We start from the raw sequence: 18,835 nt of genomic DNA on the forward strand, positions 1-18,835 counted from the left end.
TTAATACAAAAACAATAGACATGCTTTCGATTGTGTAATTTAAGTGATCTAGCTAGCTCTGTTTTGGAAGTTCAGTTAACACTAGAAATGTGTTTTGGAGTTTGTACATGCTTCGGAATTTCTAAGTGCTTTGGAGTCTCTAGGGGCCCCCATAAATATTTATATATAAACATACAGTACATAAAGAAAACCACGTTTTGTTTACATTACTAATTCCTTTTGTGCATAATTTTATATTGTTGTTGATAATTAATTACAGCAACAAAACAACCTGAAGAGCCGGTTCGGAGCCGAAAGATCCGGTTCTTTTTAGTGAGCCGAGCCGAAAGAGCCAGTTCTCTAAAAAGAGCCGTAAATCCCATCACTAATACTTTCCCTATTTCAGTAGTGGCTGGGCCGGAGAGAAGGGAGGAGCGGCTACAGCGGAGGGTTGGAGCAGAGTGCACTGCAAAGTGCCGAACCTCAAAGTTAAAAAAGCTAAAATTGACCATCCTGAGTCTTGTCAGATCCTTCAGGGTTACAGTCACAAGCCCAGAGTTCTTTTTTATCATTTTCAATTCTGTGATTAACCCCTGTGCCACTGATCCTGCTGCAACAGTCACAATGGTGTGGTGTCTCTTTAATGTAACATAAGTCAGAGGTTTATGATGTCATTAGAAGTGTTGGGCAAGTTATTTTGAAAAAGTAATTAATTATAGTTACTAGTTACTTCTTCAAAAAAGTAACTGGGTTACAACATTCTAAAAGTAATTAATTACTTGAAAAATAACTATTACGTTACGTTACTTTACGTTACTCTAAAAAAATGCTTAACTCTCTGGGGTCCAATTGCACTCAAAAAAACAGATTCAGGTCCTTCTTTCAAAGAACACATACAAATTTTGTTAGTTGTTCATAAATGTAATTAAAAAATACCAAATTAATTTGATTTTCTTTGTGTAAATTTAAAATTATTCTAAACCAGCAGAGGCTGATTCTGAACACAAAATGAATGAGTTTGTTGGGGCACTGGGGGTAGGGGGAGTACATTTTTGCACTTGCGCATTTGTAAACTCAAAAAACAAAATTCAAGCCCCTCTATAAGCTTAAACATTTTTTTTTATCTCACTCAACGCAAATGTAGCACTCCAGCATTACTGCAATTATTATTCGTGTGGTGAACAAACTCCAAAACACTTGCAAACCCCAAAACACAACGGAAGTACTCCAGGACGCTAGGGGCAGTGTTGAGCTTTTGTTACCTAGTAACTACACAAGCCAGGAAGTACCAATGACTGGATTTGGGCTGTATCCCAATTCAGGGTCTGCAGCCTTAAAGGCTGCATTTTAAGGCCGATTACGTCACAGCGACACGACGAAGGCTGTCCCAATTCAAAGGCTGCTCGAAATGCGGTCCTCAAATGCGTCCTTCATTTCCCTGAATTTTAAGGATGGGTCGTGTAGCCTTCATGGCCCAACATATCCCAGATTTCATAGCGCGGCGGTGGTGTGGATAATTTTGCCAAAAAAACCCGGCGGAAGCGGAGCCGCCGAAGAGTGAACTTTCAGAAGTAAGTACTGAATATTATGTCACTTATTTATGTGCAAATGTTTAATAATGAAGAACATTAAAACATTACTGTTGGCAACATGTCGGCAGAGTTATGTGACGTTAGCGATGTTTGTACTAACTTGGTTTTAAAGCCTTTACTTTTAAATATACGCCGTTCAATAGTTGACTTTAATCTTACAGAGACTCTGATGATTTTATGGATAATTAAAGTCAGTCATGTATCCACAAACACAACAAGCTGAAAGTCAGTGATGCTGCTCGGTTTGCAGTCCTGAACATCACGGCACAAGCAGGATTCACTGCACTGTTAATGTTAGCTATGTTATATTGCTGCCTCTGTTCGGTGGTGTCGAGCCAAACGCACTTTAACGTGTGTTTGAACGAGCTGACGGTTCACTCGTTAAGCTGAAAGAAAGATGCTTTAATCACAGCAGTCACACATGTGTCCACTGCACCATCTGGAACTCTTCTTGTTTAGTCAAGTCAAGTCAAGTTTATTTATAACGCACATTTAAAAACAACCAAGGCTGACCAAAGTGCTGTACAATAAAATACAAGTACATAAAACACCTCACTGATAAACCAATAAGTTAAAACAGTAAGTTAAACCTTGCTAAAGGCCAATGAGAAGAGGTGAGTTTTAAGAGCAGTTTTAAAAGTTCCTAGGCTTGTGGAGAATCTGATGTGAGGAGGTAAACTGTTCCACAGTCTGGGTGCAGCCACAGCAAAAGCCCTCTCTCCCCTAGTCTTTAATCTGTACCTGGGAACATCTAAAAGCATCAGGTCTGCTGACCTCAAAGATCTCCTGGGGCAGTAAATGCTAAGAAGCTCTGCCAGGTAAGGAGGTGCAGTACCGTTAAGAACCTTAAAAACCAGCAGTAAAATTTTAAAATCAATCCTAAAAGCAACTGGGAGCCAGTGGAGAGAGCAGAGGACCGGAGTGATGTGGTCTCTCTTTTTGGAACTGGTCAGCATGCGAGCAGCAGCGTTCTGCACCAGTTGGAGGCGATGCAGATAGGAACGATCTAAACCAGCATAAAGGGAGTTACAGTAGTCCAGCCGTGAAGTAATAAAAGCATGGACCACCCTTTCTAGATCGTTCCTGGACAGGTAGGACTTGACTTTAGCTAAAATCCGTAGATGATAAAAAGATCCCTTGACTACGGAGCTGATTTGTTTATCAAATTTAAAAGCACTGTCAAAAGTAACACCGAGGCTCTTAATGGAGGAAGTACATTCGGAAGTTAGGGGTCCCATAAAATCAAAGGAAAGGTTGGGGTCTTTAGGAAGCCCAAACACAATGACTTCAGTTTTACTTTCATTTAGATGTAGAAAGTTAAGAGCCATCCAAGTCTTAATGTCAGACAGACAGGAGAATAATGGCTGCAGAGAGTCCTTACAGTCTAACCTCAGAGGGAGGTAGATCTGAATGTCATCAGCAAAGGTGTAGAAGGACACATTATGTTTGCGCAGCACATCGCCCAGAGGGAGCAAATACAGAGTAAACAGCAGGGAGCCTAGAATGGACCCCTGAGGTACACCACAAGTTAAAGGAGCTCTGGGAGATGACAGTTCACCGAGGTGAGCAGAAAAACTCCTGTTATCCAGGTAGGACTGGAAAAACTTTAAAACAGTACCTTTCAAACCGACACAGTGTTCTAGGCGGGATAACAGTATGTTGTGATCAACAGTGTCGAAGGCTGCTGTCAGGTCTAAGGTTACTAGGACAGCAGCACAACCAGAGTCTACAGTTAAAAGCAAATCATTAAAAACTCTCAGTAAGGCGGTTTCAGTGCTGTGACGAGCTCTAAAACCAGACTGAAACTTCTCATAGAGACTGTTGTTATCTAAAAATGACTGGAGCTGCCTGAGGACAGCTCGTTCCAGTACTTTGGACAGAAAGGGCAGATTGGAGATGGGCCTATAATTAGAGAGTATAGATGGATCCAGGTTAGGCTTTTTGAGGAGAGGTTGAACAACAGCATGCTTAAAAAGTGTTGGGAAACAACCAGAGCTGAGACAGGCATTGATCAGGACCAGAAGGACAGGTCCAACTGAGTCCAGGACCTGCTTCAGAAGACAAGAGGGGATAGCGTCAGTGGAACAGTTGGTAGACTTGACCTTGCAGACTGTTTTATGCAGCTGAGAAAGAGAGATTAGCTCAAACTGGTTAAAAGCAGATTGGCACGAGGGAGAAACACAGGGTTTGAAAGGTGGAGGTGGAATGACAGACTGCAGGGAGGAAATCTTATTAACAAAGAAATATAAAAAGTCATTGCAGAGGGTGGCAGAAGGTGTGAGGCAGGTGGACGTATGAGGATCAACAATGGAGTTTAAAACACGAAACAGAGTCTGAGGTTTATGGACATTACTGCATTACTGTTTAGCACTCGTAATAACACAAACACTAAATCCTGCTTCTCTGTGCTGTTGTGTAGCAGTGTGTACACCTGAGACTGCCACCTGTCTGTCTGTCCTGCACTCTCTCTCTGTTTCTTTCTCTCTGATTGTGGAATAAAAGTATGAACATGTGTTTATAAGTTACACTTGTGTTTGAATCCTGCAGCTTATCACACATTTGATGTCCATGTGTGACGACTGCAAGTGTCCAGAGTGAGGACAGACTGAGGGACCCACTGCTGCACATCATCTGTGAGGCTTTGCAGCCCTGATGATCCACCAGGACAAACTCAGCAGTGTGTGAGGAAGAGGAGGAGGAAGAGCCAGCAGCAGCTGACAGATGGAGAGAATAGACAGACTGTTCCCTGTTTGTGAAGGACTGCTAGGAAAGTTTAACATAACTGTCTGTGCTGAATCAGTCTTATTAGGTAATGTTCAAATAATGTGATCATCCCAGTGTTTCCAGTGTGGGAGAAAGTACTCAGAGTACTCAGGGCCTTCAAGTTACACACTATGAAAGGCAGCAACAAGTTTAATGTTCAGAAACCTAAAGTCTGTATCAGCAGCAGAATGGAGCTAAAAATAAATGTTGGTTTCAGTTCTATGAAGCTTTGAGTATTTTGGATCAGTAGCTGCTGTGTTTGTTGCATCATATTGCTGTAATTGTTTATATGCTTTATATATTCTGAGCTAAGTTGATCTATAGTGTTACATCATATTCTATAAGGATGTTATGTGTTTGTAGACTTTCTGCCCAGTTTGACCCATTTAGCAGAAGTCAGCCTGTTTAAGGCTCTGATATCTATTCTGTGTGACTTACAGCAGTTATGACATGGTCTGATTTTCTCACCCAATAAAGGAATATTTCATATATCAGTCTACTCTTCATTCTATCAGAAACAGTTATCACAGCTCGTACATTTGCTTTTTACACATATATGTAAGCAATGAGCCAAATTTAGTAATGACAACATGAAGGAACAACATTTGTCTCTTATATATGATACACCTATATATGCACTGTCAAAGATACTTGTCTTTGAGTGAAGATTTAAGGTGATAAGACATATAAATAAATGCAACTTGAATCTTTACTGAGGCTCAGTATTTGACACAGAGTTCATGTTCACTGCTGTAATAGCTAATAATGATTAATATAATAACTATAATATTGGCCATATTATATTTACATTACCAAAGTGAGATGACTTTAGTCTCATGAACAACATCTAATTGTTATTTACTAACTAATCTTAAATAACTGTTCAGTACAGAAATGAAGCCCAAAAATCATGTTTTACTGTCCTGTGGTCTCAGCCTCAGATACTTATCAAATCACACAAAGCTCTACTAGAAACAAACAAACAAATCAACAAAATATGTTCTCCTTCATTTCTGTCAAACAAAGTTGTATGACACATTTCCAGCGGTTAGTATCGTGGTTGCTAGGCAACCTGGGAAGCGTGATGGAGACTAGTCCCATACAGACAAACTTGCCGTTTATTTTGCAAATCGAGCTCAACACTGCCCCTAGCGTCCTGGAGCACTTCCGTTGTGTTTTGGAGTTTGCAAGTGTTTTGGAGTTTGCAAGTGTTTTGGAGTTTGCAAGTGTTTTGGAGTTTGTACGTGCTTTGTCTCTTGTACGTGCTTTGTCTCTAGGGGCCACCGTATCTCTCTGTACTTTTTGAATAAAACTACACCTTGAGGTAAGGTAACATATTAATTTTTCATATATCCAATTGTGTATTTCTTTATGAGCTTCTCTTCTTGAATACTGATGTAGCCGGATGGGCTACTCGCCTTTCTTTTTTTCTCTCTCTCTCGCTCGCTCTACTGCTCTCGCTCTCTCCTGTGCTTGCTCTCGGCTGTGCAACTAGGTTAATTGGGAACCCACCTGCATATTGATTGCAGGGTGGCGTCAGCCCGTATAAAGCTAAGCCGGTGTTTTTCTGGATCATTCCTCCTGTGCATTCGGCACAAAGCAGAAGTAAATGCTGGCACACTGCGACGGACTGATCAGCAAGCGAGTAGATCATATGACAGCTACAGTGCGGCAGTTTCTGTTTTATTCCAGCGTTGCAGGGAGAGGTGCTCGAGTTATCTCCACCAGTGAGAGTATAACGCCTCCGGTCCTGGGGGTTTGATCGCTGCCTTCACCTCTCCGTGGCAACTCACCCAACCTAGCCGCTGTTGTGAGGGCTTCTCCTCGGTGGAGCCTGGAGGACTGTTGCTTGTAACCACGCTTCTGAGATTGGACTGAAGCGATCCTCTGCCCGAGTGTCGTGCTGGGAACTTTAAATCGCCTCAGTTGCTGGTCTCAGCCTGTGGGGAGCCAGACCGACTTGCGATTGAGGCTTGGACAATTACCACCAGCACGAGTTGTAGTTTGACCCGTGGGGCATAAGCCTTCCAGTGTGGTGTGTGTGCGTGTGATTTCTTTTATAAAAGTTATTAAAGTTTGTTTATTGTTTATTGTTATTATTTTTTGTTTATTTTAAGTGTGAATTTTATCATTTTTTTTGTTGTATTTTATTTTGAAAACCCAGAAACCGGATCTCATTCTAGCATTTAGAAGCTGCTTCCGCTCCTCACAGCGCGCGTTTGCACTGTGAGGGTAAGTTCTGTAATGAAAGGCTCTGGCATTTTTATGATTTCTGGTGTGAATGTTGTTACATAAGTTGCACATGTCGATGTATATAAGTTTATATTGATGTAAGGATATTACTGTGTAACCGAAACAAAGGGTGATTGCTGTTAAACAGTGTTTCTGCCATATTCATGCTCTTTGGCAGTAAGCTTTTGTCGGCCCCCTAGTGGTTGCTGCGCATAGCAAGAAATGTGTTTGGACTTACTGTTTTTCTGTGCTTTTTGTGATGTTGCTTTACATTGTAGGAGCTACAATTGCTGGTACCATCAGAAGACACCTGTTGAGTGTGTTTTATATCTTCTGCAGGTATGTGAGCTGTTAACAGTCATCTTGTCTGTAAAGCACAAGCAAGTGAAAATGTAGTGCGCTACTGTTAATTTTCCACTGCAGCGGTCTCCAACCGTTTTTGCGCCACGGACCAGTTTATGCCCGACAATATTTTTCACGGACCGGCCTTTAATGTGTTGCGGATAAATACAACAAAAATAAAACTAGTACCGGTACCGAAAAAAAGAAGATTTATTCATAACACACGTGAAAAGACCCAGGAAAACAGAGTTAACGATCAAAACAATAACAAAATAATGCTGAAAACCGATAAAAACCCTGAAAACCATACATTTCACACCTGAGCCTCAACTCTCGGGGCCCGGTACCAAACGACTTACGTACCGGTCCGAGGCCCGGGGGTTGGGGACCGCTGCACTACAGTGCAATGTTTAGCCAGTGATACTGTTTACTGAGACTTCAGTAGAAGGTATCCAGCAATGGTATGTATTACAGTCAAGGCATGCTTATTGTTCACGGAGCTGTAAATGGGCTGCCAAAATTTAATGAGATCATTCAGCTGTGCATAGTTGAGAAGAAACTGTGTTTCATAGTTAGGGAACTATGTTCTTGGTACAGGGAGCATTATGGTGGATTTGAGCTGTCTACCCCATCCACTAAAGAGCTGGCCATAATTGAGCTTGGTGACTTGGAGGACCCATATCCCCTTGCGGACTACATTGTGGAGGGACTACGCTTCGTGCTGTTAAGGGTAAATTTTCTTCAATAACATAGCCTTTAACATTTCTTAAATTTAGATTGTAAAGATTCTTAAAAAAGAGCAGAGGGGTCTCTGCTAGAGGATGCCTGACCATAACCTCTGGCTCTGGAAAGCAAACTCTTTGAAGGTTTCGCTTATAGTTGTGTCTGGCATGGAACAGCCAGACTCTCCATTGTCGTCCTGGAAGCTTCTTTCAGCCCTGGGAGACCCAGCAGCACACTTTCTTAGGTGACACTGAAAAGTTAATAAAAATAACACTGCTGGGTGAGCATACCTGAAGAATCATACAACGGCGCGAGAAATGTATGTGGTTTTAGAGCATGATAATGATAAACCTAACTGGAATGAAAATCCCTCTAGAGCTGTATTTATGTTCATTTAATATGCCATCATTTGGCTGTGCTTTTTCTGTTCGAGAGTAAAGGTTGTCCCATAATGGCAAGCCCTGTTCTCAGAATCATCTTTGGGGATGTGTCAGATTCCAGGAAAATGCATCTGGACTCTGGAATTACAGCAACATTATCAGAACTCCATATGTTGGTGAAGACATTCTTCGATTTGAAAGAACACTTCCGTTTGCAGTACGTGGATGAAGACTTTAATGTATATATGAACTTAACTTCACGTAGACAAACAGCAGTGTTTACACTTGCCAAGGAACTTCCAGCCCTGGGCCTTCTTTAGTTTCATCCTGCAGTGATGATACCCTATATACATCAACCCCTCATTCATCACAGGAAGTTCAACCAACAAGACAGTTTTCCTTGCCCAATGTGTTTGTGGTCCCTAAATTCACATATGACGTGGAATTGGAACTCCAGCAGAAAAACACAGAATATGAAGCAAATGGCACACTCTTCAAGCCTGGCATGAAACTGAAAGGAGTCATCCTTGATGGATTAGCTCAAGAAATGCTGAAATACACAAAATATCCTAAAGACTATCAATGTGAAGAGGTGGCAGCAGCACTAACAAGGACCCATCCTTGTTTAGGATCTAAGACAGGATTCTGGGGATGGAAACAATCTCTGAAGTACAAAATGCAAAACTATCAAACAAAGCTTGGGCGGCTTGGCGATCCTGAAATCCGTGTGAGTTCCTTAAAGCACAAACTGCTGCCAACATCAAAAAACCAAGAAAGGCTGAGGTCTATTATGTCCCTTTACCCCCAAAAGGTGAAAGCACTGAAAGCTTAGAAACTGAAAGAGTGGCTCTATTCTCAGAAATCAAAAAGCAGGACAATGAAGCAGTGATAAAAGCAAAAATAGAAAGAACCTTCTCCCATAGACGACTAGAGATTGTGGAACAGAGGCCAATGATCAAAGACTTCATAAACAGATGGCCTGCCCTTTTCAAGGAAAGTGATGTAAGTAAAATGATTGTGTATCAACAAATTTAAGTATTGTTTGTTTTGTCAGAGCTTTTAACTATATTACAGGATATTTTTCTGTAGATGGACTGAAGATTTGAGCAAAAAACCCTTTTGTCTGTAGTTTAGCCAACTTATAATAAATTTAAACTAAACTTTGGTGAAAAACGTAGTGGTCCTAGTGGTAAGGGTGGTGACTTGAAGCCCTTTTTCCAGCAGCACTGCTCAGCCAAAAAAGCTCAGTACAGTGTGGGTTAGCACAACTCACAACAGTGTAGTTGGTTTTCCCTGCCAAATTCGTGAAAAAAACAACCAAAAAACCCCCAGCTCTAGTTAAGGGGTATTAGTTGCAGTCATTATCTTTATTGGAGACAGAAATAGCACAAGGTAAACAGTAACCAGTGTGAAGTATAATTTAGGAACACTACAGCACAATAATGGGGGTGATTTTCAACATGAACCACAATGAAGCAGGTACTAAAAATTTGGGGGGGAAATAGCGAATCATGCTATTGGAAAAGGCTGTCTAACCGAAAGGCTACCATCAAAGTCATGCTGAGTAGTGCTGTGTAGGGAAAACCCCTATAACGGTATTATAAGAAAAGGCTAAATTAACTGTGAATGCTGTTGTCATGGAAAAGGACACGTCAAACTTAAAATTCAGCTACAAACAGTTTAGGTCTTGACAAACTTCACGGATGGTTCAAATTTTCAGAAACTTTAAGTGTGTTGATTCAACAGTCTGTATTTAAACTTTTAGTTTACTATATTTATGTATGTTTTATTTCCAGGTGAATGCAGAGTTCGCGCAGATCACTACAAAACCCCTGCAGGCCACTTTTTCATTAATTTCATACATTGTTTTAGTAAGTATCCAAAACATACAAGTTTCATTATATAATTTTTCAAGGGATCTTATATCTGTTTTCACTCTTATATGCTTTTCATACCAGTTTCACACAAGACAGATACAAACTTTATAAGATTTATATATATCTTTTCCATATGGGTTGGCTCAGCTGGACAACTTAACAGACAAGCTGATGCAAATTTTTGAGGGCAGCAAAGGAGCAAAGGGCCAAAAGATCAAGGATATCATGGCAATCAGTAGTTTGGTCAGTACTAATGATAAACCCATCAATTAAATGCAATCAACCAATTACATTTTTTTTCACCCTTGCATTAGTGTGATGACATCGACTGGTACGCTTTATTTTCTAGCTTCAATTTGAGTTAGGTTCATCGCACACAACATCCTTATATATTCAAATAAGACAATATTATTGTGAAATATGTATTATTCTTAATAGTCATTGTTGAAACGTGTACTGGAGAGCACTTTTTAAGGGGACAGATTCAGCAAAAATTCAATTTTTCATTCCTTTGGTGCTGCCATGTAGGTATCTACTGCCTCTATAAAGACGGTAAATGTGAAGAAAACATTCATCAATTTTCTGTCAGTGTTTCAATTCAGTTTATTTATATAGCGGTATATCACAACAACAGTCATCTCAAGGCACTTCAGAAAGTAAACACTTTTAAAGTAAACAGTAAGTAAACACAGCATTTTACAGTGGCTTGCAAAAGTATTTTGCCCCCTTGAACTTTCCCACATTTTGTCTCATTACAGCCACAAACATGAATCAATTTTATTGGAATTCCACGTGAAAGACCAACACAAAGTGGTGCACACGTGAGAAGTGGAACGAAAATCAGACATGATTCCAAACATTTTTTACAAATAACTGCAAAGTGGGGTGTGCGTAATTATTCAGCCCCCTTTGGTCTGAGTGCAGTCAGTTGCACATAGACGTTGCCTGATGAGTGCTAATGACTAAACAGAGTGCACCTGTGTGTAATCTAATGTCAGTACAAATACAGCTGCTCTGTGACGGCCTCAGAGGTTGTCTAAGAGAATATTGGGAGCAACAACACCATGAAGTCCAAAGACCACACCAGACAGGTCAGGGATAAAGTTATTGAGAAATTTAAAGCAGGCTTAGGCTACACAAAGATTTCCCAAGCCTTGAACATCCCACTGTTCAAGCGATCATTCAGAAATGGAAGGAGTATGGCACAACTGTAAACCTACCAAGACAAGGCCGTCCACCTAAACTCACAGGCCGAACAAGGAGAGCACTGATCAGAAATGCAGCCAAGAGGCTCATGGTGACTCTGGACGAGCTGCAGAGATCTACAGCTCAGGTGGGGGAATCTGTCCACAGGACAACTATTAGTCGTGCACTGCACAAAGTTGGCCTTTATGGAAGAGTGGCAAGAAGAAAGCCATTGTTAACAGGAAACCAGAAGAAGTCCCGTTTGCAGTTTGCCACAAGCCATGTGGGGGACACAGCAAACATGTGGAAGAAGCTGCTCTGGTCAGATGAGACCAACATGGAACTTTTTGGCCAAAATGCAAAACGCTGCACATCACTCTGAACACACCATCCCCACTGTCAGATATGGTGGTGGCAGCATCATGCTCTGGGGGGGCTTCTCTTCAGCAGGGACAGGGAAGCTGGTCAGAGTTGATGGGAAGATGGATGGAGCCAAATACAGAGCAAGCTTGGAAGAAAACCTCTTGGAGTCGGCAAAAGACTTGAGACTGGGGCGGAGGTTCAGCTTCCAGCAGGACAACGACCCTAAACATAAAGCCAGGGCAACAATGGAGTGGTTTAAAACAAAACATATCCATGTGTTAGAATGGCCCAGTCAAAGTCCAGATCTAAATCCAATCAAGACTCTGTGGCAAGATCTGAAAACTGCTGTTCACAAACGCTGTCCATCTAATCTGACTGAGCTGGAGCTGTTTTGCAAAGAAGAATGGGCAAAGATTTCAGTCTGTAGATGTGCAAAGCTGGTAGAGACAGACCCTAAAAGACTGGCAGCTGGAACTGCAGCAAAAGCTGGTTCTACAAAGTGTTGACTCAGGGGGCTGAATAATTACGCACACCTAGGGATGGGTATCGAAAACCGGTTCTTGTTGAGAACCGGTTCCCACTGTTTCAATTCCTTGGAATTGTTTGCCATTTTTGCAAACGATTCTCTTATCGATTCTAGTCGCCCCGAATGACGTCACCACGTTGCGGAGCGTCATTTACCTGGCAGGAAACATGGCGGCTCAAACACTAAAAAGTTTGGTTATACTTTACGAGAATGGATGACAACAGGGCAACTTGCAATACTTGCAAAGTAGATATTTCATTTAAGGGAGGAAACACTACGAATATGCAAAAGCATTTGCTCACAAAACACGATGACCTTAAATGAATGTCGTGTTTTTAATTCCGCTCCGGACTCGTGAATCTCAACCCAGCAGCAGCGGTAAAGTTTGTACGTCCTCTCCCGTTAATACGGCAGGTAAATAATCAACTAACAGTGCATATTGTTTGTGTTATATTACATAACCTGCCATTACTGTGCGCTGCATTTAAGTGACCATGATGAGGGAGAGACAGTCTGGCTCAGATGCTGGCAGTATGAACAAAAGTGATCGGTTTACACCACGGTTGCTCATAATTTCATCTCTATTGACACCCTTTTCTCAACGAGAAGTCTGGGCTCGGGAGAGCCTGAGTGCCCTGGAGGGACTTTCCCTGCCGGATACACGATGGACGGGTGGCAGAACTGGAGGATCATGTGCCTGACGGGACTGTCGATCGAGGACGCTGAAGATATCTATCTATTCGGAACCATGATAACAGGGTTCATGCTGATCGGCGTTGGCTTAGCCCTGGTTTATCGGAGAAATAAGAGAGCGGAACCGGCTGTTCAAACCCCCCCAAGGCTGCCCGCTGGAATCGAAATGGAACGAGGCGCAACCTCTCACAACGAACGTAATATGGTCAACACCTTGGAGACGCTTGCAGCTGCTGTGAAGGCTCAAAACAACACCATTGAGCGTATGAGGGGAAACATCAGAGAGAGGCCTGCTCAAAATGAGACCCTTGAGCGACAGTTGGAAAACATCGCGGAACGGATCACTGCAGCTGTGAGGTCTCAGAATCAAAAGAACGATAACACCATGGAACAGAAGTTTGATACCATCATGGGGAGGCTCGCGACTCTCCAACGGGAGATCGAGAGGCCAGTGTCGGAGTGTTAAAGAGCAGCCTGAAAATTCTCCTGGGCTGCTCGCATGAAATTAACAAAACCAACATAAACATTGCGGATCCCCATCACGGCGCCAGCTGCAGGCCCAAGGCTGGAGCCGAACAATCACTCCCTGATAACGACTGTGTTACGGCTATTCTTCCCATCCCATGCAAGGACACCTGGATTGGCTGGAGGACTGTTTACTTAGCCTGATAGGCCGAAGGACACTGTCTCAGCTGAACTATGGACACGCACACACATACACTTACACTGACAGGCACTCACTCATCCCCCCTCCCTTTCCAACGCCTTCGATGCTTGTTTCCTGCGAGGGAACGCGGCGGGCTGTGTGCCGCGCTGGAATGGTAGCGCTGTGCAGGGTGGCTGCTGTGTTCGCTTCGGATTACTCCTCACCCCCCACCCACCCCTGTGGCTTGTCATCTCTTCACAATGTTGTGTTGAGGACATTTATGTGCTTTTTTTGTGCAAAGGAGTTTTTTTGTTTCCTGTTCTCATGCTGTCCTACCATGGAAGCACAGCATGAGTAGGGGTCTCTTTTTCCTCTTGTACTTTCCCCACTGTAGTGTACATTTCAATGTTTTTTTCTCTGATTCTACCAATCTCCGACCTGTATCCCCATGTAATGTTTGTGCCATATGTGTAAGGTCGGGGGGAGGGTCCCATTTCACTGCAGGGCAACCTGCATGTGACGAATAAAGCTTTGATTGATTGATTGATTGATTGATTGATTGATTGATTGAGTTGTCGCTGCAGTCTACCAGTAGTGTTTCCTTTCAGGCCAGGATAGACGAATGTCACCAAGCAGTGACTAAGTTTGTGGTCAAAGGTTTGCACCCATTTGCCACAGCAGATGATTTTCAGTAAGTGAATGTGTCTAATTGTAGGCAGGGACATTACTGAATATTCTTGTGTAATTGCTACAGAATAATTTATGTTATACTTTGTTATTGCTACAGAAGAATATTTATTTTATTATTTTACATTTACAATTTTTTTCCTGGGGACCCTGTGACACCCCATTGACCTTAGCCATTCTAAGGTCAGTGAATCCCAGGAAGGCGGCAGGTCCTGATGGAATACATGGAAAGGTTCTCAGAGCATGTGCTGACGAACTGACCGGAGTCTTCACTAAAATCTTCAACCTTTCCTTGTCATCAAACACCGTCCCACCCTGCCTCAAAACCTCCACCATCATCCCCATCACCAAGAAGACAGCTGTGGCCAGCCCAAATGACTACAAGCCTGTTGCACTTACGCCTGTAGTGATGAAGTGCTTTGAGAGACTGGTCTGTCAGCACATCAGGGCCGGTCTGCCTCCCTCTCTGGACCCCCACCAATTTGCCTACAGGACAAATCGATCCACCGAGGACGCCATCACCATAGCGCTCCACACTGCGCTGAGTCACCTGGAGCACCGAGGAAGCTATGTGAGAATGCTCTTTCTGGACTTCAGCTCAGCATTCAATCATATCATCCCGGAGATCCTGGTCCAGAAACTGTCTCACCTGGGACTCTCCACCCCCATCTGCCTCTGGATCAAGGACTTCCTGACAAATAGACCACAGTCTGTCAGACTCGGCCCCCACCGGTCCAGCACCATCACACTCAGCACCGGGTCTCCACAAGGATGTGTTTTGAGTCCCCTCCTGTTTACGCTCTACACATCCGACTGCTCCCCTACCCATCTCTCAAACACCATCATAAAGTTCGCGGATGACACCACAGTGGTTGGACTCATCTCAAGGGGGGAGGAGTCGGACTACAGAGATGAGGTCAACAGACTGACTGAGTGGTGTTCAGTTAACAACCTCCAACTGAACACCACGAAAACTAAAGAACTTATCTTGGACTTCAGGAAGGGCAGAGCAGACCCGGCCCCACTTTACATTCACGGAGAGGGTACACTCCATGAGGTTTCTGGGCGTGCAGATCTCTGATGACCTCTCCTGGACTGCAAATACCACGGCGGTGGTAAAAAAGGCCCAGCAGCGTCTCCACTTTCTGAGAGTGCTCAGGAGGAACAACCTGGAGGAGAAGCTGCTGGTGACATTTTACAGAGCCACCATAGAGAGCATCCTAACGTACGGCATAACAACATGGTATGCAGGGTGCTCAGCTGCGGACAGGAAAGTACTGCAGAGGGTCATCAACACAGCCCAGAAGATCACTGGCTGCTCTCTGCCCAGCCTGGAGGTCACTGCAAACTCTCGGTACCTCAGCAGAGCTGGCAATATCATCAAGGACCACTCTCACCCCAGCAACCAACTGTTTGAACTATTACCGTCAGGCCGACGGTACAGGTCACATAAAACCAGAACAAACAGATTCAGGGATAGCTTCTTTCCCAGAGCTATCACCGTAGTAAATAAGCACAAAAACAATTGAACCTGCTTAGCTATACCATACCGTCACTGCCATTATATTATGCTGCTATTCATACTGTCATTATATTAATGCTGCTATCCTGTATATATCGTACTTACTATTGTTTGAGTACTTGCAATTATTTTATTGTACTTTTTATATTTTACATTTATATTTATTATTGAAACTTGCACCAAGGGAGTGGCACTCCAATTTCGTTGTACTCTGTACAATGACAATAAAGGCTATTCTATTCTGTGGATCTCTTAAAGATCTCACTGTTGAGTTTGTAAGGCCATGTTACTCCTAAATTTCTATCTTGTTCAAAGAGAAGATATAAAACAAAGTTCTAAGCTAACCGACCTTAGTGTTCTCCTTTTTTAAATATCGATAAGAGAATCGATAAAGAATCGAATCGTTAAACCGAATCAAAAATGGAATCGGAATCATGAAAATCTTATTAATCCCCATCCCTATGCATACCCCACTTTGCAGTTATTTATTTGTAAAAAATGTTTGGAATCATGTATGATTTTCGTTCCACTTCTCACGTGTGCACCACTTTGTGTTGGTCTTTCACGTGGAATTCCAATAAAATTGATTCATGTTTGTGGCTGTAATGTGACAAAATGTGGGAAAGTTCAAGGGGGCTGAATTTTGCAAGCCACTGTATCTACAGCGTGGGCCATTTATATGGATACACCGTAATAACATGGGAATGGTTGGTGATATTAAAGTCCTGTTTGTGGCACATTGGTATACGTGAGGGGACAAAGTCTTCAAGATGGGTGGTGACCATGGTGGCCATTTAGAAGTCGGCCATCTTGGATACAACTTTTTTTCAATAGGAAGAGGGCAGCAATAGCAACACCGCAGGAAAAATGCCAGCACAGGCATCCAGTATCCGTAGTTTCAGGTGCTGCACATCTCGTATCTTCACATCATAGACAATGGCCTTCAGATGACCCCAAAGATAAAAGTCTAAGGGGGTCAGAGCGGGAGACCTTGGGGGCCATTCAACTGGCCCACGACGACCAATCCACTTTCCAGGAAACTGTTCATGTAGGAATGCTCGGACCTGGCACCCATAATGTTTCCAGCAAGATGGTGCAAAAACTCAAGGAACGTGCCAGCTTCAGTGCATAAAGAGGGAAACACATCATCATGTAGCAATTTCAAATATCCAGTGGCCTTGAGGTTTCCATTGATCAAATCAAATCAAAATTTATTTATATAGCACATATTAAAACAACAGTGTTGACCATAGTGCTTCATAGTCAGTAAAAGCATGAGACAATTAAAACAAACAATAAAACAGGACAACAAACAATAGGTAACAACACAACAAGCTAGAACAGCCAACTAGTTAGAATCAAAAGCGAAAGTAAAAAGATAAGTTTAAAGACGTGATTTAAAAGACTGGATAGACTCGGCAGTACGAATATGAACAGGGAGGTTATTCCACAGTCTAGGTGCCACGGTGGCAAATGCCCGGTCACCTCTCGACTTCATTCGAGACCTAGGTTGTGCTAGGAGCCTGTGATTGGATGATCTAAGTGCTCTGTTGGGATTGCGGTCGTAAACGGGACGAAACTATTGAGGAAAAACAGTCGTATATATTGTTTATCATGATTCTGGTTCTACGTGGCCTATCAACACAATTTAATTCAATTCAAGCTCAAAGTCTGTTAGTTGTCCTTCGTACAAGGCTGATGATTAGGGGGTGCAGAACCTTTTAGTCTGTGGGTCCAAGGCACTGGAACAGTTTACCATGTCAGCTCCGTTTAGCTGACTTTGTGGATTCTTTTAATAATCAGTTACAAAAAAAATAGTTACAAACTTCATTCAGGCTGTTTGTTGACATTCTTTTGTTATTTATATTTTTGTGGAAGACAACCTTTTTGCCGCCCTATAAAATTTTTCTGCTTTTTTTTTTTTAGAGCAAGGGATTTTCAAGAAGCTTGAAAAGAAAAGTGACTGGACTGCTTTTGATTTCTTGAAGATGTTTCACCTCTCAGCTGAGAAGCTTTATAGGTTGAAGAAGCTTCAACTTCAACAATCCCAGTGACATGCCTTCTGACCGATGTAGAGTATATTTTATCTGAGTCTGGGAACAAGGGGAATGACTTGCCTATCAATAGGGGCGAGGTTCCAAAATCCCCCGTCGTGGTACGTGCATGTGGAGGCTCAGCTCGCCCTTCGCGGTATCTCGGCTGACGACACGAAGTATCACCATGTGGTGGCCTTGCTCAACCTGCTGGCCACCCATCGCGTGATGACCCTTCTCCGGGACCCACCCACCCAGGGGAAATATGCCGCCCTTAAAGAGATGCTTCTTCGGCGCTTCACCGGTTACCTAAGGCCGCGCTCCAGGCTTCCTTAACAGGCGACGACTGGGTCGACCGTCTTCCGTGGGTTTTGCTGTGATTGCGTAGCGCGGTTAAAGAAGACCTCGGGGTTTCCCCGGCTGAACGGGTCCTGAGAGCCCCCCCGTGTTTCGATACCTCTGTCCCCCCCAAGGGACTAATTTTCTGTACCTGGCCCTGTGCACCACTGCTTGCCTGACACTTTTGTTCCGAGGTCGTTGGACTCTGCTCGTTTCGTTTTCGTCTGGCACAATGTCCATAGGACTCCGCTGTGTCCACCATATGACGGGCCGTACAGGGTTCTTAAACCGGGCAAAAAACATTTCATTTTGGACTTTGGCGGTCAGCAGGAGGTTATCTCTGTTGACAGACTTGAGCCTGCACGTGTTCTGCAAGATGATCAGGTGGTCCCGGCTCAGGCCCCTTGTCGCGGCCTGCTTTTTCCCCTAAGAGCGCCCCACAACCAATGCAGCCCGAGTTGTCTGCAGCTTTTTCTGACTGCCAGTGCCAGCCTTGCTCCCGGGCTGGGTTTCCTTCAGTCAGTTCCCCACCCCCCTGGTTCAGCCGTTCCGGCCGTTTGCTTAATCCCTGGGTCCTGGACTAGTTCTGCTGGGTGTTTGGGGGGGGGGGGGGATGTGTAGTGGACCACTAGAGGGCTCCACTCACACCCAGTGTTGAGGAAGTGTGTTGCTGTGTTTTGTGGCGCGATGTGTTCAGTTGAAGTATGGAGAGGAATAAAGGATGAGTGAGAACTAAGAGCTCCGTGTCATCCATGCTTACCTCCATATTATAGTTTTTATGGACAGAATTTCTAGGTGTAGCCTCAGAGTCTCATCTCTGTTTGTTGCAGAGGATATGGTTCTGTTGGCTTCATCGGGTGGTGGCCTGCAGCCCATGCTGGAGCAGTTTCAGCCAAATGTGAAGTGGCGGGAATGACAGTCAGCACCTCCAAGTCGAAGACCTTGGTCCTCAG

At 43.4% G+C, this 18,835-nt stretch overlaps 1 long non-coding RNA gene across 3 annotated transcripts; it reads left to right on the forward strand.

The window, feature by feature from the left end:
* The first annotated feature begins 6,551 nt into the window (after window positions 1–6,551).
* Window positions 6,552–18,618, forward strand: LOC308410917. Of its 3 annotated transcripts, XR_013974295.1 has the most exons (5): window positions 6,552–6,566; window positions 6,845–6,905; window positions 7,506–9,013; window positions 9,808–9,882; window positions 17,437–18,618. It is a non-coding gene; the product is annotated as an uncharacterized lncRNA (long non-coding RNA). The 3 variants fall into 3 exon arrangements; XR_013974297.1 differs by lacking the exons at window positions 6,552–6,566; window positions 6,845–6,905 and having other exon boundaries at window positions 7,358–7,638; window positions 8,072–9,013; window positions 17,437–18,599; XR_013974296.1 differs by lacking the exons at window positions 6,552–6,566; window positions 6,845–6,905 and having other exon boundaries at window positions 7,358–9,013; window positions 17,437–18,613.
* Window positions 18,619–18,835: the final 217 nt, after the last annotated feature.

This window comes from Rhamphochromis sp. 'chilingali' (genome assembly GCF_963969265.1).
Source record: "Rhamphochromis sp. 'chilingali' genome assembly, chromosome: 15".
Lineage (NCBI taxonomy): Eukaryota > Metazoa > Chordata > Actinopteri > Cichliformes > Cichlidae > Rhamphochromis > Rhamphochromis sp. 'chilingali'.